We start from the raw sequence: 25,993 nt of genomic DNA on the forward strand, positions 1-25,993 counted from the left end.
CTTGCAATATTTTGAGGTGTGCGCATGTTTAGTTGCAAGATGATGTAATTTCTTCTGAAATAAATTTAATAACGGTTAATTTTTTTAAGAAGATAATTGCGCGCGCGAAGAATGATTAAAAATTTGTAAAGGTAGGTAAGATACACGGGCTTCACGGTTAGTGTTAACGATGTGGTGCCGTAGCGGCAACCGCATGCCACGATGGCTGGCGTGTAGGAGCTAGTTTCAGATCCTAGATCTTAAAAGGGAAGCGCACCTGGATCGCTCGAGATGTTTATTTGTACCCGCAAAGCGGCTCCGATCGCCCAGCGCCGATCTCGGTGCTCCGATGCACGCTTTAAGCTTCGACCGACTTTATAGCAGCCTATATTGCTATTAGAGACTTCCAATGCAAATCGCGGAATTCAAAGTCCGAGGATTTAAAGTATCAATTTAGACGCCGTACAAAACTGACGCAACGATGTAGAAATGTTGAATCGTAATTGCCGATAAATAGTAATGAAACAATAACAAATAATGATGAGAGTCGTAACTATCGATAAATATAGTAATGAAATAATAACAAATAATGATGATAGATATACGTATACGTATTATTCAGTTCCACCATTGTTATTCACCGAATGTCTCAACGCTTGAACACCACCTCTCGATTCAATATTCGAATCAGACGTAATCGACGAGGCCTTGAATAACGCGTGGGTGGATAGATTATTGACGAAGGAAGTTCCTCCGCAATAACGCGAACCTCCTCGGCCACGAACACGTGCGAACATATACGTATATATACATTCGTACGTCCGCTGCTTCGCGCTCGCACGTGTAAAACGCACCTTTACGAGCCACTGTCGCTCGTACGCGTTCAATCGCGTTGATATTCCGCCTTAGAAAACTAGATGCGACGAGCGAGTGCCATGAATTCACGGCGTCTTGTAAGCCGGGCGCTATTGTTACGACGATGATTGCACGCGTCCGCTCGCGTGACGCCGGCCACATTCGCTTTCTCTCTATTTTGCCTCTTTTCATTTCTATTTACGTATATATGATTTATGCGACATCGCGCTGTTGCGCGACAACACCGTGTGTCGTTTCGCATACCAAAAAATAGTCTATACATCCACATATGCATATAAGGGCATCGATATCATCTCGAGGACGCCGCGCAATCGCAGGTTCTTACTATAAAATTGGACGATCTCGTAGATAACGCGCGAATAAAGTGCAGGAAAATATCAACCGAGTCGGGTGTCAAGTCAAATTGATTTACCATTTATTACTTAACCAGATTGCAACCGGTTAATCGATAATTAACGGGAGAAAGTATAGTCAAGAAATTCGTTTACGTATGGGTTATCGAAGTGAGCAGAAAATGCCAGAGTTACGCGAGCGTCCAACAGTCGGTTTCATCAACGTTGGTTAACTTTAATTGTAACTTTGCTCCTCGCCTACCGCTAATTCTAGTTCTAGGGGAAGAAGCGAGGATTCAGTGAAAATTATAAGTTTATACAGTTAACCGACATTGGTGTGCTAAGAAAGTGGGAAGGACGACATCGATCGGGCCTCCGCGGCGGGCACGACATATCCATGCACCGAATTTATGTCTGTGAACTCCGGTGAACTCCTGAACTCTCGTCGTCTCGACTCCTCGGAGCGACAATGACGAAAGAATGGCATCCACGGCCATTCGTACTTCGATGTCGCACACGCGCGTGCATGTATACACGTGGTACGATCGCTAACGGAGTTACGGGACTTTAGGACGTAGTTAATTGCATCGCTCTCTTTCAATTTCGAATATTAGAGTCGCGGCTAAGTGGCGCAGTGGTATTACGCGACGTGAAATATCTACATGTCAAGTGAACATATATACATTACTCTAAATATCATAAAATTCATAAAAAAAAAATAATTCGAACAAGCCTGATGTATGATAACAGATGTATGACTTTTGCATTTCTTAAGCTCAAGTCTTCTATTAGTCACTGCGTTTATTACGCTATTCGCGTTTATCAGTTCTTCGGGTTTTGAAATTTTTCTATAAGTAGAAAAAAAAAGAAAAAAAAAAATAGCAGAGCGTGGTTTCGATCCACGGACCTCTGGGTTATGGGCCCAGCACGCTTCCACTGCGCCACTCTGCTTGTCGAGTGCAGCCCTGCAAGGGGTGCATAATAGCGAGGGTAGTTTTAACGAGCTCCCCGCTACTCATTTTATCGAAAAAAGTTTAAATTTTTTTTGTAGTTGCATTTGATGCAATAACATCCACAATTAAGGTTTTGAAAGCAAACCTGACTTTTTGTTCTCATTTTTTCAATAGGTCTTTATGAGAGCGTTTCACTTATAATCCATTTTTAGAAGAGGTTCATGCAACAAGCAGAGTGGCGCAGTGGAAGCGTGCTGGGCCCATAACCCAGAGGTCCGTGGATCGAAACCACGCTCTGCTAGTTGTTTTTTTTCTTTTTATTAAATAGATGTTTGCAGGAAAACTGGATGCACTATTAAAAAAGAAACAATCCATCATTAAAAAAATTATTTTGTTATTTTATTTCTTTAAGGACGTTCTCTCGTCCTTATACTAGAGAAAATCGATTTTCTTAGGATTTTCTTGAAACTGTGAATATACGTTAATTTAGGTGTGCTTTATGCGTGGTATAAATTTCAGTACCTCTTCCGGTATAAAAAATCAAGATACTGAGCCTCAAAGTTTCAACTTTTACTAATGAAAAGATTTTCCAGGCCAAACGATAAGAGATATACGAGGTTGGCCAAGAGGACCAAAGTTGCTCCTTCCGTCGAGTTCTATAAGGAAAAAATGCCAAAATTAAAAAAAATTAAATTAAAAAATTTTTTTTGAAACTTTGAGGCTCAGCATTTTTATTTTTTATACCGGAAGAGGTACTGAAATTTATACCACGCATAAAGCACATCTAAATTAACGTATATTCACAGTTTCAAGAAAATCCTAAGAAAATCGATTTTCTCTAGTATAAGGACGAGAGAACGTCCTTAATTCTGAGTCTTACAATATTATCGACGTTCTCGATTCTTATAATTTATAATATTATAATTCCACAGAAATTATTTATAATCTCAAGTATCGTTTTATGTTATAATATTCTTAGTAGTATATTTATTAAACTGAGAATTCATATTGTAGTTTCACACGTGTGCTTCACTGATCATTTAATCACAATGCGATATTTTACTCTAAAATCTCACTCATACTTCTGACTTCTGGTTTATACCGTCACGTTAATGGTGAATTTATGTATACAGATCTCAGAATTAAAGATTAGTTAGATCACTTTTGTGACACGTACAGGGTCATTTTCTAATATTAGAGAAACACGTGTACACAAATCGGCGACAATGTTGAGACTAACCTTGCAGAATCACGCATGCGGATTTACGCGCTCGATCCCGCGACTTTGAAGTCGTTCTGGTGGCAAGGCGACTGAAGATATCATGCTTCTTTATCGGCGACATTTGAAATGAAACTAGGGCGATTTAGCGGGTACTTGAGTCTCATCCCACATCCCACGATGTTAAATTAGACTTTCACTTATTAATATACCGGCACATTGCTACCACCTTGAAAACAAATAAAAAAGAAATCGATAAAAGGCGCCGTTTTCAACGCTCCGGTGAAATATGTCAACAATATTCTGACAGCCGAATTATATTGTATGCTATGTATAAGAATTTTCAAAAATACTTGTAACCCAAACATCGCGAATGATGACTGAAAGACGTTTAAAGGAACGTCTGAAGGACACGTTGGAACTCGCGTTGGAAAGAATGGAATTCTTTCCCGACGTTTACTTTGCGAAGTGTGCCGTTCCTGTCATACCTTATTTGCACTGGTTTTTATTTCGTCCAGTGGGATGAGTATTTTAAACTGCAGATTCCAAAGAGCTTTCAGCTTCATCCTTTTTCCTAATTCTAGAAGCTGTTTTATTCATCTTTCTGTTTTACTAAAAGTCAAACGCACGAAATTTATATTTAACATAATATTATTCCTACATTTTATACAACATAAACATTTTATATTAATTTTTATGTTGATTGTAAAAACTCAGGGACCAAGTCAACATGATTAATGAATAAATGCATGTTGAAAGAAAACGCACAGATGTCTTGTCGCTACTAACTGTTTTATCTTTTATCGAACTGTTATCTAGGAATCTCTGCCGTTGTGTCAAGTGCACTGTAAAAATCGAGTACTTGTTCTCGATCACAGATACACAAGTCAATTTAATACAAGAATGTCGTTTATTTCTAATATTAAGAACATTATAATACTTTACATGTGAAATGCTCTTCGCAAATTTAGTTTTGGGGATAAAAATAAACAGCAAAAAAAATATTTTTTGTGCTGTTTATTTTTATCCCCAAAACTAAATGTTAATGTTAATAAAGCCCGTGAGTAGCCTTTTTGGCAATACAATGTTCTCGACCACACATTCCGGATGTATCGTAAGTCGCCGTTACTAACCGCGAAACACGTGCGGCGTAGCTTTCAGCAAACGATCGGAGTAAATAGCGGATGGTTGTCGGTACAGAACATCAAAAGTCTACTTTCTACATTGTTACATGACTGCTTTGTTACAGATTCCTTAAAAAATTTTAGGTCGCTTATTTTGATTTTATTTTAAGATATTAATACATTTTATATTAAAAATTAAGTTATTAAAAAAACAGCATCTGGTTGAATTTTCTCCACACGTATAGCGACCTTAAATTTCTTAAGGAATCTGTAACAAAGTAGTCATGTAACAATGTAGAAAGTAGACTTTTGATGTGCGCACTGCAACGTGTATGTTCTGTACCGACAATCATTCGCTATTTGCTCCGGTCGTTTGCTGAAAGCTACACCCGCGCACGTGTTTCGCGGTTAGTAACGGCGACTTACGATATACATCCGGAATGTGTGGTCGAGGACATTGTATTGCCAAGAAGGCTACTCACGGGCTTATTAACATTCCACGGGGCCGACATATCGGCAATTTTGTCGTTACACGATCTTTCCGGCACGTTTATCGTGCGATCAAATTTTATCAGTTGACGTCTTCTTGCGTGATTTTGGGTAATTTTACGGAAGTGTTTGAAAAAAAAAACAAGATTATATACGAAAATACATCCAAAATTGCAGCGATAAATTTAACAAATATTTTATAACGTATCGTTCTATATTCCTATATATTTAGCGCTAAATGTCAAATTCAATTCTTATAGTCCGAATAGGCGCGTGATCTTTAGGTAAGAGAGAAATGATGTTTAGAATCTCAGATAATCATATTTAGACGTGACGTATGAATTGGTACCTTTATAGGATCTTTATCTGATCTGTTGTTCCGCATGTAACGCTTATCAATGCGTAAAGTGCAAAATGCGGTCTCTATATCGGTAAGATAGCAGCAGAGGTTGACGTAAAAGTTGAAAATCGAGTGCGCGGAGCCGCGGAGAGATTATCTCACGAGAAGGCAGTACGGACTAAAACTAATTTCCTGTCGCGGTATCGTGACGTGTCGCCAACTTGTGGCGAGACCGTTATGTAAACATTTCTCGGAGTTACATAAGAACGTAAAGTTACACATTTTTTCAAACTCACTCGCACAACTTTGATCGATACAGTCGGACACTACGACATTTGGACTTATAACCAAGCAGATAGATGCGTGCCATATAATCGTCCGCACGGATGATTACGTAAAGGTGGCAAGTAAAACGTTTTTCGCACGTGATATTTACCTTACGACCGTTTGGAACTGCGCGCAAGAAAGCGGAATCGAGTTTTAGTCGCGTGATACGGTTATCGAACATTCGATTTGATTTATTCATTAAATTATCGTTATAACGACTATTACAGAACTTCTTAAAGGTGCGAAATGAGTAATCAATAATTAATTAACGTCTAACTTCCTACTTTGCTGCTTAATTTATTATCTTGGACGACAAATTAATATTAAATTTAGTAAATTATAATAAACTATAGCGTTAATTAGTCACTTCTTGTGAGAATTAATATGCAGCAAAAGAGACGAATAAACAAACATTCGAGGTTGAGCGTGGTAACCGAAGACGCACCGCAAGCCTCCGGGTTCTCCTGCAATGCGCCAAGGTTGCTTGCAGCAACCAACGCCGCTGTTCGTTCGCGATGACTTATTTTCTACAGTCCATCGATCGGAATTCATTTCATACGCGGAAGAACGGATCCTGATTACGATATCGGACCGTTATAGATACATTTTAATAGTGGTCAGCATATGTGGTTTCACATTGAAAAAAAATTTCTCGTGGATGTGGATGGATTCTATACGACAGCTTATATTACGGATACTTACCGGTTACTTATGCATTCCAATCATTCGTAAGATAAAGGACATTATGCGCGTATATGCTCAATTGTAATAAAAAACATGATATATACGAAATCGAGAATATACAAAAAAAGTTCGATATTATTACATCGTGATAATAAAGCAAGAATTTCAAGAATGAGCGTCGATGACAGCAATAATGTAACAACATTATCGCGCTGATCGCGAGTCCTTTCCGTCGTCGGGGCGGGCACGCGAGCAGCCCGACGAATTAGCCGATAGAGCGGGCAGCGGGCGTAATGATCGCCGGCACATAAATTTAGCAAGGAGACGAGGCGAGAGACGAAATGCCGGGCGAATAATCCAAACGTGATGAATGCTGGTCAGCTTTACTTTGGAACGGATCCACGCGAGCGCGAGCTCGGCGCTCCGGCACTCGAAAGACCGCGCGAGCCTCTCTCGGATCTCCGGAGGCTCGTATAGGCCGACACGCAACGTCAAGCTCGCGGACGAAATTCTCTAACGCTTTTCGACGTTTGACATATTCGCCCACACGCACCTGCTGACTCTCCCTCAAATCTCTGAACCGCGTGCCTCGTTTACGCTTCGTTGCCGCGGCATCCGCCCCGCACGTTTTTAATTCTTCTTCAGGCCCCCGTTGATAAATGTACGTTTGCCTTATTTAAGATCGTCGGACAGCACGTGGAATTTTAAATCATGTTTGATGTATAATCGCTTGGTACTTGATTTAATGGAACCACGTTGTTCGGTGATCTTAATTAATTTCATCTCGATGTTGCACCTTAAATTCGTGTGCATGTGCTATCATTTTTTTGATACACTTATCTCGCGCAGCATCCCTTCATTCATTGTCTTCACTGCTTAGTGCGAGACAATTGTGCTCGAAGGCGGATAGATAAAAGATTTCGATCGCGTTGGCCAGCAAATCGAACGTTTTTAACACGCGCCCTCAGATAGACAGGTATACCTTACGTTTCTCGCGATATGCCAGGCGTTTGGCTAATAAAATTATAACTTCCAGCGTATAGGACCCGCGTACAAAGAGGCTTTGAATCAACCGCCATCAACCGATCGTCTGTGCGCAAATGCACCTTTAAGTATTTATAGCACGTGACGTGTGTATCTGACCGCGACGGAAGGATTTATCGCGCTGCCGAAAGCAACGTCAACTATTTCGCGAGATAAACAGGCTCGTTGTTTCCGCCGATCTTTTACAGTGAAAATACAAGCCAGAAACGCCACAGCGGCGGTACGGGGCCCGCCGGAATTATTAGCTTGTCAAGAAATTAATGTTACTCCGAGAAATCGCCACGCATCGCTTTCACTTACGCGCCATACAGCACGCCGGCTCTGGAATGCCGGGGATGAATAATTTCTGTAATTTTCTGAGAGTTCATTGTGATGCTAAAAGTAGGTGTTGCACCTGACAGTAGATCGGCCGTTCTCTCATTTTCATGATACGCGTTTCTCTGCTCGAGTCAGCGGTGTTTATCAATTGCTAAATTGATATACTGCAGAATGCGCCACCGCGAGTATAATTGGATTCTCCGTCATCAATTCTTTCTATATCTCTACTCTACCTCGGCTAATGGTAATTTTTGCATTCTAGAAGTTTAGAGTATACCTATCTACTTATCCTACTTTGTTAGATTTTAATTTTGAGGTAAGAGAAAAGTAAATTAGAAATAACTTGGATCAGGTATAGCCGAGTCGACCTACGTTTCCAATCTCGTGGATCTTCCTCGAGTAATTTTAATCTCAAGTATATAATTTTTCATTGCCATTTCACATATGCCACTCTCTATATCTATGCATTTCAAAATATAAAGCAAAACAAAGGACAGTGAAAATGATTTACTTGAAGCTACGAAGCTATTACAAAATAGAGAAACAGTTATATTCTGCTAGAAATTTTGGGAGAAACTTAAGGAAATTAGAGCTGAGATTCTTCTACTACTTATATTCATCAAATAAATTTTCATGCACATGCATTTGATTATACAGATTGTTTGTTAATGTTCTATAATTTTGTAATTGCAAGAGGCACATTCTTGACCGACTTGCACCGTGGCTTTTATGCTACTTTCTGCAGCGCATCAGTCTTCTGTAATATTCTACATGAAAAAGAAATCGAATACTTTATTCGTAAAGGCGTCATTTCCATAAATATTAGTTAAAGCTAACGGACTTTAACCAACTCGCCGACTCTTTTCAGAGACAGAACTGAAAAGAGGCGGGAGGTCGGTTAAGCCCTAGTTAGCTTTAACGAATCTTTATGGGAATGGTCCTACGAGATGATTGCGGGAGGGATGATGGTTAACGTTAGAGGCTAGTCCTGCGGAGATCGCGCGATAAATTCTTGCTCGCGTAGAGAGGAAAAGAAAAAGAAAAAGAGAGAGAAGAAGAGAAGAAGAAGAGAACCGGCACGCTAACTTACTCACTTCGCAGCCCGCATTTTTCGCGACATCGGGTGGCGACCGGACAGAAACGCGGCCGTAAAATCTCTACCACTCTAGCGATTGAGGCGCGCCGCGGCAACTCTCTGGGCGTCCCAGAGATATTAGCCATGTACCAGCACCGATCATACCCAGGCGAGGTACAAACCGCGCCTTCGCCGCCGCATCGCGACCATATTTCTTTCTCTCAACGAGCGGTGCCGCGCGGGTGCCCGCTATTTGGAGTCGCTATTCGGAGGCGCCCAATATGTCGTACCGGCACGAGAATTGGTCGCCGTTCGGCCGGTTATTTGGGGACAGAGAGAGGCACTATCACGAATATAAACATCCAACGACCGCGATCCTTATGGTGGTACGGAGTTAGCAGGCAACTCCGCCCGGTTGCCAAGAATCTCACGTCCCTACAGCATCCGCCTTGCCGCAGTGCCAAGAGAACGTATTCTGTTTCTTCGTCTTGCTCGCTCTCTCCGTCTCTCTCATTCTCTCCCCCTCTCTTCCTCTTTCTCGATCCTCTTGCAATCTTGCGTTTTGCTCGCCATCTCTTGCTCTCTTTCTCTCGTTGAGGAGAGGTTCCATCTTGACCTGGACTAGGGTATGCCGGTAACCATTTTTCCTCGGACACCCGTTGCTCCGCTCGATCGGTGATCCCTAGGCCAGAAAACATGGAACGAGAGATTAGTACAGCACGCAGCTGATGCACCTTCTCTGTCTATCTTTCTCTCTGCCTTGCCCGTCGCTCTCGCGCGGTAGGATAGGGAGAGAGGCGCGACGGCCAGCGACAACGCCGTCGACGGCGTGTCCATTCTCAATGATGGAATGGCGTGATGCATCAACATGATATTCGAAATTGTCGCAATTCGTATCGCCTAATGGCGCTCACCTCTACCGGTTATTTTCGTCAGCGCTTGAGTGATGAATCGATGTCGCCCGACATTGTGTTTCTCAGAATGTTTCTCTCGTTAGCCACAGCCGTAATGAATTCTCTACACTCGTATACTTAAGAAAAGATATTTATGTAATAAGAATGTTCCTGATAGGATACACGCTACATAGTTTCGTTCCGTTAAAAGTAACTTTGCGCATCAATGAAGAAAGGAAAATTATTTCTAAACTTCGAAGACTTATAGTGACATGAAATAAAGCAAAACGATTTCAAATAACAGCGTGGATTACCTTAAGTTTAAATTTAATATTAGATATTTTGATTTAAATATTTTGGCAGACGCGCGCGCGCGATCGAATAGATCGATAAACGTAAACGCGATCGGTTATTCGTCGTATTGTTCGAAAGCATTAATTCCGTGTTCGCGCAATTTTGCCGTAAGGTCCGCGGTATCCCCTTGTAAATCTAGTTTAAGCATCTACTTTACATAATTAGAGCTGTTTGAATACTGCGCGATTTTCCTCTTACAATACACGCGTGATTCCATCGCGGATATTACGAACCAATTGGAGCCACTTCGAATGGTTTGGTTTACGTGAGGAAAAGGCCGGCTATTAAATTTATTATTGGCCGTCAGGAATACACGTAGCGAAAAAGATGTAATAAAGTCTACGAATGTTCGCAAAATGTCTAGGCGCAGCGAACAAAATTAAAACTTTATAACCGCAAGCTTATAAATCTATTATCACACTTGTAATTTACATTACACGCATAACTAAATATAATAAGTAACGGTATTATTAAATAAGAAAGTAACGTTTACTTTATTTAATTAAATATGTTACGTAGTTTGTTTAAGTGTGTGTATATCTTTTTCTGTAACAAATCGTGAATTAGTTTTAGGAAACCCACAAATTTATACGGGGAAATGTATAATGAATATACTATGGCAATCATAAAATGCAAATTTTACCGTTATCACGGAACATGACTCGTCAACACGGTTAAATAATACAGTTAAATAGTACATCAGGTAAATGTTTCAATAGCACAATGTACTTCCGTAGCTAGTACGTACACACGGCACACTTGTTTGCGAGGTACATGCAAATTACGCTTCAGTTTGTTCGATAGAGCTATTATACTGATTTTTCCTTTTTCCGCAATAATTCGCATTTGATTAATAGTCAATAATTCACGGCATAGATGTGGCGATTCGCGCTGATTATAATACGCATTCCTCGTAAGGGCATACGAGGCCACAAATGTGCGCTGTTGCACAGCCAATGCAATCGCGTCGTAATTGAACCATTACGAGCGTCAGGGGAAATGTAAGACTCGGGTCGTGCCGCCTCTGCAAATCGGTGTGATCGATGCTTTACGACCCAAATGATCTATGATCGAATGCTATACTCAGTCCTATTTTGGCTGGAAAATTGCGCGATGATTCATGATGGACGACGGTACTTCCTTATTATAATACACTACATCATTTTCAGTCTTTCACAGAATAATAGATAAAACAATCGGTAATTCTAAATATCTTTTTGTTATGACTATGTCAACGCATCTGAAATATCTATATATTGTTGCAAAAGATGGCAAGAAATCCGAGATCTATTTTATTTTTACAACTTTAAAGATTCGAGTATCAAAAACACGCAGCTATTTAACAGATTTTGTGCGTGAATTTGATTATCAAATTGATTTGAATCGTTTTAAATAGTACACTATTTTTATATCGACATAAATTAGGAACTAATAAATTCGACGAGAACCGGTAACCGTTGAAAACAACGCAATATAGCGAATATTTTACGACATGGCCGCCGGAAAGTTTCGTTCGAGGTGAAACTTTATCGTTCGGTCCTTCGCGGAAATTATCATTTTGATTGAGGAAGAGTATCACAGGTGCTTTTTTTTTTTTTACACGCGCGATTTAACAGAACGAGACCGCGATACGGCGCGTGAAGTAAAAGTATTTATAGGCTGAAGCTTCTTGAACGGAATCTGGAGCAGATTCGTTCGTCTGAGACGAACGATCGAATGCCCGATATTTATCATATTGTTTTATTCATTCATCGATTATATATCATCTTCGTCGTTTTACAAGCATCACGTAGCAAGCGCTGCGTATAAAACCGCGGAGAGAAAAAAGGTCGTGTTGCTTCTGAATGAGGCAAATCGATCTGTATAAATTGGTGAAACTATAATCAAAAGGAATTTATTCATCGAAAATATTCAAATTAAGTTACGTAAAAATGTTGAAGAACATTATTGTTGGCTGCAGAGAAAGTACGAACTTTTTTTTGAAATTGTTTTAATCGTTGATTCTGTAATTAATGTAAAATTATAAACCTTTCATACTTTTTTAATAGATTATCGCACTTTTTATAAACAGTTTACAATAAGTCTTAAATGATTCAAAACGAATTTAATATGATATTGAAAACAAAGAAGTATCTCGCATAAAAATTGTAATAAAACTGTTCTTCTTTTTTTATACGTGATAAAATATATGTGACGTTTTTGTAATACTTTTTAAAATCCTATAAATTGTTATTCTCATTGTACAATTAGTTTCGCACCATATGATTAATACACCCGATTGACAAACAACAGAGCTATTACCAGTGTGCCAACACTGCCAACTAGATCTGATCTCATCTATAATGATGACTACTGTGCCCATTCGTTGTTTCGTAATCGTTCTCTAATCATCGATCAGTTCAGGTGTTCGGGTAGAATGGATTATTGCCAATATAGACATGGGCAATCTTCTAGCCGAGCACACGTAAATGGTACGGTGCATTTTATAGTGATGGTGAAGTCACGCACACACACAGACATATACATACGGGCGTTACGGTCCGTTACAATGGCGTCCATGCTCGAGAGCCTGAGCCCGAAATGCCACTGAACAATCGCCATCCTACGCGCTATTCCTCGAGATTCTCTGTCCAGACGCGGATAGAGGCAGGAACTAGTTCTGCAGATCAGCCAAGGCCTAGATCACTGCCGTCGATGTCACGGCAATTCGTGTTTGTAGATTATCAATGACATCGACGTGAATGACCTCGGCAGTTAGCTCGAAGATCAATCTTGCGCAATCGTCGTAGTATTACATTATATACAAAGATTAATAATAACATCCTGGATGGACACACTTGACAAAGTAAATATATAATATAATAAAAAGTAATATAATAGAGAGAAATAATTATAAATTTTTGAATTTTATTTTGATTTTTTGATTTTTTGATTTATTAATTGCAAAGCTTGTAAAATTGTTTGTTCAAATTAGCAGAATTTTCTAAAGTGAAAGTAAAATATTTCCGGTTTACTATCATTTCATTCGGCAAATTTATTCCTCCTGAAACTTCATTTTGAAATTCTTGCGATAAAATGTCAAAGTTGATGTCTCCGCTCCGGTATATATTAGTCGGAATCTCATAAAAGACCTCTATGCTTCGCGCACAGATTAACAGAGTTCGATTAGAAATTTGGTTTTTTTCGATTTCTAATCTCTCTTCTATGAAAATTTGATTAATATAATATTCATACGGTCGAGTAGCGGCCATTGATCCATACGACTATCTGATACGTTTTTCGTGACGTTTACATGACTCGAATCGAGTACCGGCTTCTACTAGCGGATGTATATATCCTCAGCCGTAACAAAAATCCGTATCCGTAGATGATTTAAACTCTTGACGGTTAATGATGGATGCAAAACTGGAGCATCACCGGCTACTTAGTTCTTGTAATTGTTTTATCAATGTTATTTATATCCTCACGTCCATGTATTTGCATGCAATTTATCAATGCGATAAGTGATGCATTTTGTTAATTCGCACATACTAAATAATATTAAAAAGTAGTAATAAATAATAATAAATTAACTTTAGGTTTTATTTTATTAATAAATAATTATTAATATCTATAAACAAACAAAAACGAATAAACACTCTTTATAGTCATTAAAATAAAAACGTCAGAGAGTTATAGCTGCAAGAGTACACGAATCGGTATTATACTTAATAAATGTTGTTTGAACCATGTGTGTAGTTTTTTTATAGAACGTCCAGTAATTAGATTCCATGCAAAGGTTCCTGATTGATCAGTAAGAAGGCTCGCAGGCGAGAAGATATGATAATTTCAAGATGATAAATCAATAGAACGCGACAGCATACCTAATGTAATATTGTCGTCTCTCGTGATCGCAAAACTGATTCAGGCGAGGAAGCTTCTGCAGAATCGCCTTCGCCAAGATATTTGCGGTAGATTGTCTACACCGCGCGAGACAGAAAAACTCGATCCACACGTGGATAACCGTAGAGCACACCTACGTCCAGTGAGCTAACGGCTATATCGAGCATATCGACGGTCTTGGCTGGTTTGGCCGGTCACCTACTTTCGGTATCTTAATCTCCGCGCTCGCGCGACACGATACCGATTACGTTTAACCGCGACCGAAGTGTTTTTTGCTCGTTGCACCAAGACGCCACGTCGGCGAATCCTATTTGACGGCCTCTCCTCTCGTCGTTTTCTTCAGAGATAGCGCCAACAATATTCTCTGTTTCGTCTCTTTTCCGTCTTACTATATAACGAGGAAATATAATACCGAACTACGGTCGTTCGGTAACTGAAATGCAGCTGCAAAGAATGCGGAAATGCACTCGTCGCGGATCGATTACGCGACGTTCGGCTTATATCAATGATTTAGCGACATTTACGTTTGGAATGCGTATATCAAGTACGCGTTATAATTCCATATAATACAGCAAACAAGTTCTGCGAACGGTTGTATCTTCTGCTTCGCAACTTGATATTTTTATTTAATATATGAAAAGGAGATGTGTGTGAGAGAGAGAGAGAGAGAGAGAGAGAGAGAGAGAGAGAGAGAGAGAGAGAGAGAGAGAGAGAGAGAGAGAGAGAGACACGCATTTATATTGCACGTTTTTGCGCGATTCTAATAGGCTTCAAGATATATGTTATCCTTAAATATAAATGTTACGTTGCAGATTGGACATTTTATGTCTATATCTCGGTATACGCATATATTTTTCTGAAAAAAATAACATCACATCTTAACGATTTCAAATTTCAATCGTATAATATTTCATATTTCTACCTTCGAGTTTCAACACCGATTTGATAAATGACGAAAAACGACATATCTACCTATTTGCAAAAGAATATTGGAAACTCTCCATAGTGCGGGGGTTAAAGGAACAAAGATAGCACCGGGATGGGAGACGACGTCGTGTAGTACCCATAACGCGTACTCATTTAGATAGATCATGGCTATCGTGAGATATCCAAACGGCGGCTCGCGAAAAAGCGGCGCGCATCGCGCGCCGAGCAACATCGCTCGTAAATTCACGCGGACGAGCGAGACGGCGTTAACGCAAGGTTTACCGTCAACGGCGTGAAATATTCTCGGTAACTTGCGGCATAATTTACGCCGGTAATTGCGGGATAAGGCGAAGCGAGCTATATTATACCCGTGCTGCACAGGGATATACGTTGGTGCGCCAGGTTTTTCCGTCCGGATGAAAACTTTAACGCGTTGTCGTTGTATTGCGGAAGTTTCCCCGCGAGGAAAAGCAGTTACGATAATACGCGGAGAGTTCACATTTCTTTCTTGAGATTTAAGAGTGTTGATTTAAGCCCGCGCTGGTTTAAAATACTAGAGAAAACTTCTCTCAATATCGTAAATAAAATAAAATATCTATATCTTGTTAAGTAACAAAAGTTATCTAATAAAATGAAACGTAGAACCTTGTGTAAGAGAAATAATTAATTTACAATCTAATTAAATTTGAAATCTAAAGTATTAAAGTACATAATCCGACGTTTCGTCTTGTTACTGCAGTAGCCCATATTGGATACTCGTCGTAATGGCAAAACAAATAAATTAATTATCCTCTTGGGACTTTTTCACGTTCAATAATTAACGTTACGAGTGTGCTTGTATATTTTAATTTCCGCTTGTCTTTCATTCAACATGCCGTTACGAGTGTTACGTCAATTGGCGGAACAATGATTACATTAGCTTTCACTTCTTCCGAAGTAGTAAATGAACAAGTAGACCACTAGCCTTTTTAGTATTTCGAACTTCACGCTTGCAGCGAGCTCTTATAAATTATTCGCACCTTTAACCACACAGTTTTTAACACTACGCATACAGACAAAAAAAGTTTATCTTTTCGGAAAAACTTGATTTCGTTAAATTTTCTTACAACTTTCCTATCATTACATTCTAATTGTTACTGCTCATTATAAATATTATTATTGAATTAAATATATATAATCACGAAACTTTTTTTAATTGTAAAACTAATGTTTTCTTTTTTATACATCGTAAATATTTTTCGCACAATAAGGCATTGTTGGAAACGAAAGCGAACATTGCGCAGTCTATCTCGTTACCGTATCGCAATGACAATAATCGATCGAGCTGACAATGGGGAAAGTTGCACGGATAAAGGAACCGGGTTCAGCAAGCATTGCTTACAATGAGAGAAACAGCCAATTCGTTCGCGTTGGCTGTTTTTTTTTTTAAGACATTCTTAAAATTATGGCAAACTATTACAGTAATAGCCGGTTTCACTAACGTCTACTTTCGTCGGTTTACTTTAACCCTAATGGTTCAAGTATCTCCTTATCTTTTTTTTTGGAACTAGAAATTCGGCAATAAACCGACGGATTGCGACACGCTTTAACTGGTCTATTTCTTAGCAGAGAGTTTTCTCACACAAAGTGTCATTTTTAATGACGTTTCGTCGGTCGCTTGCCCTCGTTTTGCGCGTCAAAGAACTCATCCGGTAACGCAACCGCGTACTCTTAAGCGACGTGCATGTTAATTAGAGAAAAGTTCGGCCACATTACGCTGTGACGACACTTGTACTGCAATTCGAGGATATCAACCCAGATTACGACTTCTATAATTCGGACGAATAAAAATGAAACAGCGGTGAAATCTGAAGGGAATTAGACTCGCTCGGCAATCGGCGGGAGGTCGTCGACCGTTCGCAATATCGCATGATCACATTCTAACTAGAAACGTAATATATATAGATATATCGCGTGCTTACAATTGACAGAGTGGCATAGAAATCATAAAATAGCTATGCATCGCTCTATAATTACATGTATATGCGAAAATTGTTCACGCAATTCTAACGCAGTTCTGACGCAAATCTAACGCAATTAAGTGCACTTTATTGTGACAATTTGAAAATTAAAATGTATGACTCGGAATGTTATTAGATATGTGAGTTATAGATCTATGAAAACAGGTTTAATTAACAGGTAACGTACAATTTTAGTTACTATTACACACAGGTTTGTTGAGCTGTGTTTTCTATTTAAAAAAAATTCCTATTTTTTACACTTGTACGCATTCTGTATTGTTCGTGTACGACAATATAAAAGAGTAAAGTGGATGTAATAAATGGAATAAAATATCTATATATAGAGATGTAGAGAAAACCCCATGACAATGACACTATTATGTGCATGTCGTCTGTATCATGATACGCAAACGCGACTGCACGTTGATTCTCAAATTAGGAGAAAGTTAAGAAAGCTGATTGACTATTCGGTCGATATAAGGCTGTCGGCTTCACTTTCGTTGGAATTAAAGCGACAACGTGTCTCGTGTCATTTGTCGCGGTTCGTGAATTAACCATAATTATATCCGGTTACGATTACAAATGATGGCCATTGTTCGATAATAATGACACGATAATTGTTATTTGTTGACTTAATTCATGACTATTTGTGACGGTTTGCTCTCTGATACGAGACATACAGCCTATATTGCAAGATAGTTGCGTCATGTATCATAAAAAGATATATTTATAGAATGATTTATGGAACGTGTGTCTTAGTTCTTCCTGGACTGATAATACGATAGAAGTTAAAGAACTTCCCGCGAGCAGCGTATTTGCATTCAGGTTGAGGAACGTCGCGCCGCCGTGTGTATTCGCCGCGGCGATAAATCGTGAATCTGTATACGCATTGCAAATTTGTCACTCGCGTATTACATTAAAACGTCAGCTCAGAGCAAGCTGGGAGCTGGTTAGCCGCGCGAGATCGATTTTGGATAACGTCCTAACGTCCTGTGCGCGTAGCACGGCGCGGCGCAACGTGCGTTATAGTAACCGGCTCGAGTCCCGGACGCGCCTGACATCCGGACGTTAATGGATTAACTTGGCAAAAGCGCGATCGCGCCGCGATAGAATCACCGCGGGACATTACCAGCTGCATTCAATGTTACATCCATCGCCATTCTGTTAGCCTCCGACGCGGGACGCATCGCGCGTCGCGGATAGCCACGTGGATTGATAAATGCGTAACGCGCGCGCCATAAGATCACAAAGCGTCGATTTATGGTTCCGCGCCGTCGCCATTCGCTCTGTCGCGACGATTCTATTTATAATTGCGCGGAAAACCGAAGGAACTCTCCCGACTGGACGACGCTGCTCTAGATGGACTATCGTCTTTCGATTCGCAAGCTCCTTCGGATAGCGAGCGATATGTCCAGAATCTCTAATAATGACGTATCGTGATTATTTACATACGGAAAAATGAGAGCGACTACGATACTGATAGTTTCAGAGATACAATCTAATGACGAGAGCAGTCATAAGAATCACCAGAAGCCACTTAATTTTAATTCATATTACTAAAAAGCTATACGATTATCAAAATTAGATCGTTGATAATAGAAAATATCGCTGTATTGCTTTTAGGACAATAGCTAAAATGTGTTTGAAGATTCCTCTTTTTATTAATATGAAACGTGTAAATTGTTCGTTTTTATGTGGAGGAAAAAACAACAACGAAACAATTTTAATTTTTTATTTTAGTTTAAGTATTATAGAAATAACAATTCGAATCCATCCACTTTGTCTCAAACTAAAAAAAAAAAAGAAGAGAAAGATTGACTCAAGTCAAGACATCGCGTACTCAAGACAGTCGTAAGTGTCTTGTTTTTGCGATTTCTCCCGCGAAAAGTATACCTATATGATATTGACAAACGGATGTAAAAATACACTACCTGAGAATAAACTGATGCTTTCTCTCGACGCGTACGAATGTTTTACTTAACTGAGTTATCGTCGAGGTTTCTATATTGGTAGATAAAGATAATAGCGAAATCGTTAAATCCAATGCACTTTTGACGGTCTCAAACGGCGCGCGGCGTCAGGTTTCACAGTAAAATTTAGAAGCTGTGCGTAACGGTGAATCGTAAATTTATAGAGGCACCTATATACCTTTTAACTTTTCGCTCTCGAAAATCATTCGCAGCGGCTGACTGCGTCTCAGCTACCGACACTCGTCAAAGAGGAATAGTCCCATTGCGAACTTTTTCGTTCTTTCGCGCCAGACCATCTGGCTCACGCGATTTCCTAATGCGGTCGATACAATTAATACAATGCGGCTGTACAGAACTGAGAGATACTGGGAACAGCGAGCGAGACAATGCGCCGTAAAGTACTCGGGATTATCTTCTATAAGAGGTACGTTCGCGTTTTTTTACGCACAGAATATCGCGTTGTTAAAGTTACTATAAAAGACGTATTCGGGATTGCTGAATTATTTTTCCACTCGCCCGTGTTTCAAGTTTCAAGTCTCGAGAGACGCGCCCGATCTTTCCGACGTGACGGATTATTATGCAAGAGCTTTTAATTAAAAGTGCCCGATTAAAATTAAAAGCACGTGTATGCTATGCGTTTTATCAAGCGCGAAGCATCGTACGGAACATAAATCCCGCGAGGCGCGATCGTTACTTCAGCAGGGCGCGGTCAGACAAACTTGTTTTGCTCGTACGCGTCGCTTTTGACTCCTCCACGTCGCCGAGCCGCTCTTCTCGTATTTCTGTCTCATATGGTCACGTCTAAGTGCCGGAGTCCTGGTACTTTGTATCAATGATACGATACTCGTTCGGGATATATAATAAGTAGTACAGAGTTGCGATCCCTGGGCAGTCGTAGCGATTGAGTATGATTGGTTGGATCTATCAGTATGCATCAATCATCAAACTCAATTTGCTATCGTAGCTCCGCGCAACAGTTTAATTTCCCGAACGGAAAACGCCAATTATGGAGATTACCGAACCCAATTTGCTTTGAGATTGCCCTTAGATGGCCGTCTAATAAGGTTGATTCTTGTGTCAGCAATTCCGCTTCCGTCGAGGGAAATGTAGGATAGTAAAAATCGGACAAGGCTGAAAAGTAAGGATACGACTGTAGTTTTTGTAGTCAAGAATTCGACTTGGTGCCAATGGATTTCAGAATTCTCTCGCGTTAATAGAATAGGACGATAACAGTCACATCCGCTCTAAAACGTTTTCTTTCTTCGGCGTTTTATTGCTGAATTTTAATTGTGCCGCGGTTTATCTTGAAATAATTGAAATCTACAATAGTGAAAAGTGCGAAATGAGAGAGAAAGTGGACGCTATATATTATATATATAATATTGACTAAATTAGTTTCTTTTTGCGCTACGGTACTTTTCGGTACAACGCATCCCAGATAACACATTTCGCTATTACGTTACGTCTACATATAGCAGTCATTGGATATCACATTACATTTCAAATGCGCTCTCGGAGTAACGTATTAGGTTCTCTCTTCTTCTAATCGATCAGGCAAAATTTTGCAACGCAGACCGAGAAATTCCAAAGATAATAATTGCTTCCACGTTGCACGTGGCAATATTTCAATGTCTGCATATTACTTTGCGAAATATGATCGCGTTTCTCGAAGCGGCGACGTCACTTCCGGGACTATCGCGTGCGGGAGAAAGAGAAGCCAACGCGCGCGATCAATCCTCCAATTCATCTCGGCGTTATTCTTTTCGTCGCGGGATCGTTAGAACCCCTATGAAATTCAATTCGCGCCCCGTCATTTCCACAGTGTATCATTTCTGGATCCGCGTTACGCAAGTGCCTTTCACCGGCACGCTAAGCTGCCACCTTCTTCTGCGGCGAGCCACATTGTCCGCGTCTATGCGGACTTCGCGGAGTCCGGCGCGATGCGGTGCGGCGCAGAGAGCAGCGTCGCGACGCGTCGCGTCGTGCGTCGTGCCATACGGCTGCACGGCTGCACGGCATGCGGACCGATGGTATTCTCGATGCGATGCGCGGCCCCTCTATTTTCGTCCGGCACTGGAATCCGCGTCGAATTCTATCATCCGCGTCCCCAAACGTCCCCCGTGAGCGGATCCCGCGGAGTTCGCGCGAATATAAATATTATATGAGTATGTGTACGCGCGACGTAGTTAAGAAAGTCCCGAGTCGAGTATCGAGCCGGGACAACGGTATTTTTCATTTTCTCGGTCGGGTAATCGCACTTATTACGACGACTTTCGCGCGACTTACGCTTTACATAAGAAGGAAGTTTAGTAATTTCTTCAATGAATCACGAGACGATCTATTATATATGTACTATAAATGTAATAATATAAATATACGTTATAAAAGTTTAGTGACTAATAAAAATTATTGATGAACTATTAAAAATTTCTTTTTTTTCAGCGCAACATTTCAGATACATAATATAAACATTTAATGCGATATTTTATGGCAAAAAACATTGTATTATAAAAAAAAGAAAAATTGTTAAATTCTGTTTAATATATATTTTTAAGTTTAGCTAAAATTGGACTTAGTAGAAGTAAAAGTAGAAGTAAAAGAAATAACTGTTGGATGTATTCTACGAGATAACGAGATACACGGTTGGAACGAATATTATTAGAGTAATTTATGCCCCGCGGAAAGTAGAAGCGAGCTACTGTCACCTATATCTCTTCCTCTTTTAATCCCTCCCTCCGATAGTTCATATCCTTTCTCATCTTTATGCGCATATTGTGCTTCGTTGCATCTTCACGAGAGTGCTCAGATACTTCGACGTTACGCATCTCGCGATTGCATAATGCACCGCGTACCGTTATTTCCCATAAACGCAGCTGGTATAGCCGGCCAATCTCTTATAATAAATCACTTTCCTTAACAACGCGATTAGCCTCGGCCGGACGAAGAAAAATGGATGTCTTAAAGGAGACAGAAAGAAAGTAAGTTCCACGCTTATTCTACGAGGAAATCACGTTCCACGTTTAGAAGTTTGGTTGTTTAACGCTAGTTTTTTTTTTGACGGCACCTCGTTTAGGAGTCATTAATCATTACGAGTAACAAGCTACTAACGATTTGGAGGAATGCACGGAGGAGTGCACGAATTAATTTCGAATTAGTAAGAATACTAGGAATTAGTCTTGGGAATTGAGACGGTAATAAATTAAACGCTAGAATGGAGTATCTCACTTGGGGCGAGATAAGCTATTAAGCGGTCCACGAGGATGCGGCCATTTGTATTCTACGCACTATTTCGTTCCGAAGGATTCTCTTTCTCAAACTTACGCCGTGTAAGGAGATACCGCGAAAAATAAAGCATTAATGTGTTAACTGTTGGCGATAACGTCAATTTAAATTGGAGATGACAAGGACTAATATCGGCATCCGAGAAATGAACTTAACAAAACTCGGAACAAATGTGTTACGGCCTTATTATATGGGGAATAACTTAGGCGTGTCGTGTCGTCTGTGAACGCTGACAGGTGACTGTCACGAATTCATCGACCCGCTGCTTGAAGAAAGCCGCCGTGGGCTTTCTTCTCGCGAAATTAACATCTCCATTAACATTATACGAGCCGCGAAATTATGCGCGACTTACCGACTTCGCGATACTACGGCACGCGATAGGCCCGTGATTTAATAGTTGGCCCAGATGAATTTTAGCGCGCGTTGCGGCCGTAAAAAGTCGGATTTAAGGGCGAGACCACGTGTAACTGTCACGGACGACTAACAAATCGTTGTAACTGAAACGTGTGGTGGATTAAGCGTGGCTATTATCGAGTAATTTAAACGCAGCGGTCGCAGAAACACGCGATATATAGTGCACTAAACATCTCGCAACGCGATGACACGTGCGCAAGCACCATTTGTTGTTCTATTTTTATGCGTTCCTCCCTTTTGTTTCATCCAAAGCGAGGGAGTTCTCTAAAGGTGTCTATATCTCTCGGACTGAATTTCTCAAAAATACCTAGCGATTTGGACCTAATATCATTTGATAAAGTTCTGAGCTCAAAAGTTTTTCACATACTCATAAAAGAAATCGTATCAAGAATTAATAGAAGATTAAATTATAATATTTACAACAATATCAAACATTATTCTTACGAAAATTATTTCTAAGAAGAAATAATTATAAAAAGTGTTTCGCGTGAGAAATATGTATGAATAATGATGTAAAAAAATTCTTTGCAATTCATATAGAAATAAATAAATAAATAAGTAAATAAATGATTTAGAATTCAACTACTTATAGAGGCAAAGGATATCGGCGTGGTGCACTCTAATGGTAATCTAGCATTCCAAACTTACTCACGCCAGATGGTGAAAGTACTACGGCAACCTTTAAGCCACTTTACCCGTCAGCGTTTCTTCCGTTTACGTACTTGAGAGGAGACCTGGGAACGGTCACGGAGAAATGTGATTGACCCTTCTAGCCCCTGAACCTCCAAGGGTCGTAATGGAGAATTGCTTCAGAGCAATCTTTCTATCCCTCCGTAACTCTTGGTGAAAGTTTTTTTTGTCGTCGTCTCATGCATATTCTGTTTAAGATATACACATTTACATTTTAATTAAATTGACGATAATCAAAATCATATTTTCGAGATTAAAATATTGCCTCGGAACAACAACAATCGAATCAATTTACGTTTCCTACGTTGCAGACTTTCCATATGTATTGTTGTTCTGTCTTATACGTGTCTCGTGTATTATAATAAAATTATCTTTGTGAGATTGAACGGTGACGAAACTGCTTTGGAAAAATTTTCATCGGCTCTCTCGATGGTACAAGGGTACCGCGACTAGCGAGAGATTTACTCGAAACGAGTTTGACTGCGAAAGCACTGCCGTTGGAACAATGCCATGATCTGTTCTTTAGGAGTTACCGTTAAGTCACTAAGAGAGCCTCGTTCGCGTCTCGTTCGACTCGGTGTGCGAGACGAAAACTGAGAAACCACCACGAGCGCCGCGAAATCTAGATGTGTGAAGATGGATATCGTGATATCTCGGAGTTTAGCTGATAAGCGCATCTCAATGAAGGCTTTTGTAGCTAATTTAACGATACTGCAGGATGAAGAGGAACGAAGCCAATAGCACCATAAATCATCTGCACGTGTGTGATTTAAGGTTCTGTAATTATTTAAATTTTCGAAACCTAAAGTAAACTGTGAGAATGTAATTAAGGAAGGCTCCAATTAATTAGCTTCCTCTTCCTAATTACGAGTCTATTAAATTTCACAATCAGATACGAGATGGATGATCTTGAATGAGCAGCGATTGAAGCGATTCGCGTTTTTCTTCGTAATAATTGTAATAAATCTATATAAATAAGCTAGACCTTATCTCTGATTTATGGAATACTGCCTATTAATGCTAAATCTCGTCTATCAAATAATCAATTTAGAATTCTAAAATCCTACGAAAAGATTTCTATATATCTTTTTGTTTTGCTATACCACGGCGAAGAAATCACGATTTGCCGTGAACGTCTGCGTTTTCACAGTTTTTTTTCTCCGAGAGTTTTTCACAACGGCCCGCTAAGACGGCCGACACAGTATACGTATATATATTTATAACGCCCGCAGTTATAATCGCTTTGCCAGACGGGAGATTAATTCACCGCGGGGGCTTTTTTTTTTACAAGGATGCAATTTACGTGGGTTAAGTAAGTGCGGGTAAGTGAGAGCACAGAGAGAACGGGAGCGGTCGGCCGCGGCCGGCTGGGCTCAGGACTGGGGATGATTAGGGCGGCGGGCGCCACGCAAAGTACACGCACTCGCGCGCGCTGCATCGCGCCGGCCGCGGTCGACTGCATTCTGCGACTCCGGCCACTGCAAGTCGCCGGAGTTATACGCATGCCATCGGGACTTACGTCGTCGGATGCAAATAATACATATAAGTGCGCGCGTACGCGGTTGCGGGGTGGGAGCGGGTGACTATACGGGGGTACGAGCTAATGACCGAAAGAGTATGAGGCCGCGTCCTCGAGTTTTCCACGACGACGTGAGAAAAGAGATCGTGCGCGCGACTTCACCGCGTTCCTTCGCGAGCTTTATGTCCGCGTATCGGTCCACCTGCGGTTATTATTTCAGCGTTATTTCGCCGTGTTTGCCATTTGCGGCGTGTGCGGAATGAACGAGGATTATATCCGATCCTTTTTTTATCCATCACGAATTTCTGAGACTCGGAATTGATCTTTTTTTTTCTTAAAATGGAAGTTATCCTTTGTCGCGCAGCCGTAATCTTTAATGTTAGGTATTAATCGACGATTAAATCTTAAACTCCTGCAAGAGAGAAAGTTTGATTAATATTTAAACAAGATTTGTTATATCATCGAGGATTTATCATCGCGATAGCTTTCCAGTTTGAATGTTAAAAAAAATGATTTCACAATCGTGAATACCTACTTTTCGATCGAAGGTTGGAAAGCGAGAGTGCTGTAAGTCAAGAGATTCGCTAAAATTTTCTTATATATGTCATGTCTATATTCTATATTTGGTTTCTCTCATAACACAGGAAGTTTGTAAGGACCAGAGTCTCGCGGTGCCGTTATTGCTTTTAAGTTAAGTACGACGACGGTGATCGTTTATCGTTTATCTAAACACTTCCGTTGGAAAAGCGCAATTGAGATCGCTACACTGGCGCTGCCTTTTCCGTTTCAGCCTTACGCGCCAGCATCGGCGCCCGACTAATTATCCGCAATGGCAGATAGTTTCGCTGCATTTCGCACCGGCGAGGCGCATTAATTTCCGTCCGCGTGCTTGTTTATGCGAGTCTCCGCCTTCTGCTTTCGTGTCGGTGACCGCGCGAATGCCGAAGCGCGAGTCGAGCGTTGCCGCTTTTAATTAACAGTCATAAGCCGCGTTGATAGGAGAACGTCGGTATCAAGGATACCGATCCGCTCATGCATTCCGACCTGAAATGATTTGACACTGATTTCCCCACTTGCGAGTTTATCGAGTTTACGCCACGTTGTTTTACAGTTATTTCGCAACTAAGATAAAAATTACTTATTACAGAATAATTCATTTGAATATTTAAAACGAAATTATATCATGCAAAGTGAGATCGTACTCTTTCTCGCAATTATTTTATGAAATTGCGAAAAAAAATATATTCGCCGTTTAAAACGCGTATTTTGCTATATCATTTAATTTCTTATTTTATATTTGAT

The 25,993-nt window shown here is 40.2% G+C and overlaps 2 long non-coding RNA genes and 2 other non-coding genes across 4 annotated transcripts in view; 2 read left to right on the plus strand and 2 right to left on the minus strand.

The window, feature by feature from the left end:
- The window catches only part of LOC143896993 (uncharacterized), a 44,623-nt gene that overhangs the window by 5,745 nt on the left and 12,885 nt on the right, over positions 1 to 25,993 (plus strand). The window lies entirely within an intron of this gene.
- Trnam-cau (transfer RNA methionine (anticodon CAU)) lies at positions 2,067 to 2,138 on the minus strand. The gene has a single exon. It is a non-coding gene; the product is annotated as a tRNA-Met (tRNA).
- Positions 2,370 to 2,441, plus strand: Trnam-cau (transfer RNA methionine (anticodon CAU)). Its single transcript has one exon. It is a non-coding gene; the product is annotated as a tRNA-Met (tRNA).
- LOC143897142 (uncharacterized) lies at positions 2,891 to 5,539 on the minus strand. Its single transcript, XR_013256859.1, has 3 exons — positions 5,322 to 5,539; positions 3,848 to 3,971; positions 2,891 to 3,588 (listed from the first exon to the last, which is right to left on the minus strand). It is a non-coding gene; the product is annotated as an uncharacterized LOC143897142 (long non-coding RNA).

This window comes from Temnothorax americanus, unplaced genomic scaffold, assembly GCF_048541705.1.
Source record: "Temnothorax americanus isolate GAGA-0224 unplaced genomic scaffold, ASM4854170v1 Scaffold2, whole genome shotgun sequence".
In the NCBI taxonomy this organism is placed as follows: Eukaryota; Metazoa; Arthropoda; class Insecta; order Hymenoptera; family Formicidae; genus Temnothorax; species Temnothorax americanus.